The sequence below is a fragment of the Passer montanus genome, unplaced genomic scaffold (genome assembly GCF_014805655.1).
Source record: "Passer montanus isolate IOZ18808 unplaced genomic scaffold, ASM1480565v1 scaffold10, whole genome shotgun sequence".
Lineage (NCBI taxonomy): Eukaryota > Metazoa > Chordata > Aves > Passeriformes > Passeridae > Passer > Passer montanus.
The window spans coordinates 31,321,436-31,323,694 of record NW_024356505.1 but is presented as its reverse complement, the minus strand read 5'-3'; positions in this window follow the sequence as shown (position 1 = coordinate 31,323,694).

The window sequence follows — 2,259 nt, the reverse complement described above, 5'->3', positions numbered from 1 at the left end:
AGCCGCGGGCCCGCCGCGCTCCCCGCGCCGCGCTCCGGGCGGGCGATAGCGGGGCGGTGCCGGCCCGGCCCCGCCGATAAGGGCGGTTGGCTGGGCTCCCCCTTCAGGGTCCAGCCCCCGCTGTCCCCGCGCTGACCTAGGGAAGGGACGCGGCACAAGCCCCGGTTGTCCCCTGGGCGGTGCCGGAGCCCTGAGGGACACGGAAACCTGCCCAGAGGCCGCCCCGCCGAGGTGCTGCCCGCAGGTTGTTTTGTGATTCTGCTTAGTAAAAGCGTGTTCCTTACATCAGTCATTCGTGGTACGACATAGTATTTTACATTTATTTGGCTAAGTAAATCAGACATTGCCAAGAGGCAGCGAGCGGGAGCGACGTGCGTGTTTCCCCGCTCGCTGCCACGGGATTACGTGCGAATGTCCTGAGTCATGTCGCTTTGTGCTCTCGGTGTGAGCGCGTCCCTGGCCGGAAGCGCAGGGCCCGTCGGCTCAGGGTTAATAATGTTAAAATGCAATAAATGCGTAAGCCATAAACTTTGTTACTATGGGTGTTTGCACATGGTATGTCTTATTGCTGATCGCTATTTTACAAAGTAGTGTTACAAGGGATTATACTGCTGTAACTTTTAAATTGGATGTGTTTACATCACTGCACATGTAGTTACGTCATGTATTTACCCATTTTTATGGTTTAGGTCTTGGTTGTTTTTTTTGTTTGTTTTCTTTTTTTTTTTTACTGTGAGAATCTATTCTGTGTGCTAAATAAACATGAAAAACCAAAGTTAATTTCACATAACTCATTGTGATTGAAGAATTGGAGGATGTGTGTGTCAGGATTGGTGATAGGTCCGCACAGTCAAACACTCAGTCTTATTCATGGCATGGAGAAAACCTGCGTATTGGTTTCCTGTGTTTTTTAAAAAAACAAATAACTCTTATCTCTGACTTCATAAGGGATGAATCATATTTATTTGCAAAGGTTTTGCCTTTAAGCATTTTGTTCTTTCATTTGCTTCACAGGACTTACTTAACACAGCTATCTAAATTGCAATCGAGTGGAAAAAATACAGAATCTTCAATTATCATTATTGCTTGTACAAGTTTTCTGTTTTCATCCTATATTTCCTTTGTTGAAATATCAAATACCCCCTTCCTGTTTTGAGTTCTGTTTCCCTCCTTTTGTTTGTTGCATGTATGCTATGTGTCTGTTCTGGGTTTTTAAATAGGAGTTTCTCTTCCTGTAATTAATTCTGCTTTAAGATCTCACCCATTACATACATTATTGTTATGCTCATTCATTAAAAGATATGTTTTCTCTTGTCAATTAAAAATATTTTTTAGAATAGTAAGATAATCAAATGAACAGGCAAGTGTTAAACTACTGAGAATTACTCTGCTGAAACCTTTGGGAAAAAATTCTAGTTTTGCCTTGTATACTCAAAAAGCCAAAAATGGCTCTTAGGATATTAGCAGCACCTCAAAAATATTTTTGAAGGTAGAAGTCTTAGTACAAACAGGAAGACATTTCAAATGAGAGTGTTAAATAATGGAAACCACTGGAGTGAGTTACCTGTAAACAAACAGAATTTCCATGAACTCTTAGGGCCTGGATTTGGACAAACAGTTATTTTTTATTAGTTTTCAAGTAAGCCATAAATGCTTTGAAATGTTTAACTAAGAATTTATTACTATTTATACCACTTCTCTCGTAATGAAGTGTATCAGAGGTGTAAGTGAACTGCCGGAGTGCCTTTGGCCTTGGTGATATAAAAATCACTAGCCAGATTTGGCTCTTGATGCAGCTCTCTGAAGTTGGTGGGCTGGAAGAGGAAGGGAATGAAAAGAGCCTTGTGTTGTGTTCTTACTGCAGCAGGGCTGGGGTACCGTGTTTGTTACCTCAGCCAGACCGACCCGTGCCACAAAAGTGCTCACTTAGACTAGAAACAGTTCTCTTTAACTTGGGATCAATGCCTGATGTGAATCCATTGAATTTCAAATGCTGAGACCAAAAGCAATCCATTAGAAGGTCACGCAAGTCAGGATTTGTTGTGATTTTCATAATTTATGAAAGAACATAAACTTGAAATCCAGGCTCTTTGCTGCAGTCACAATGACTGCCTGAGTCATCTTTTCTCTCTCAAAATGTCCATTGGTTTTTGTTTGTTTTGTTGTTTGTTTTGTTTGGTTTTTTTAACTTTGGTGGGCAGAGCCATTAAGTTTCTTTCAACCTGGATCAATTCTTAAGTCTGATCCACTGCACCCTCA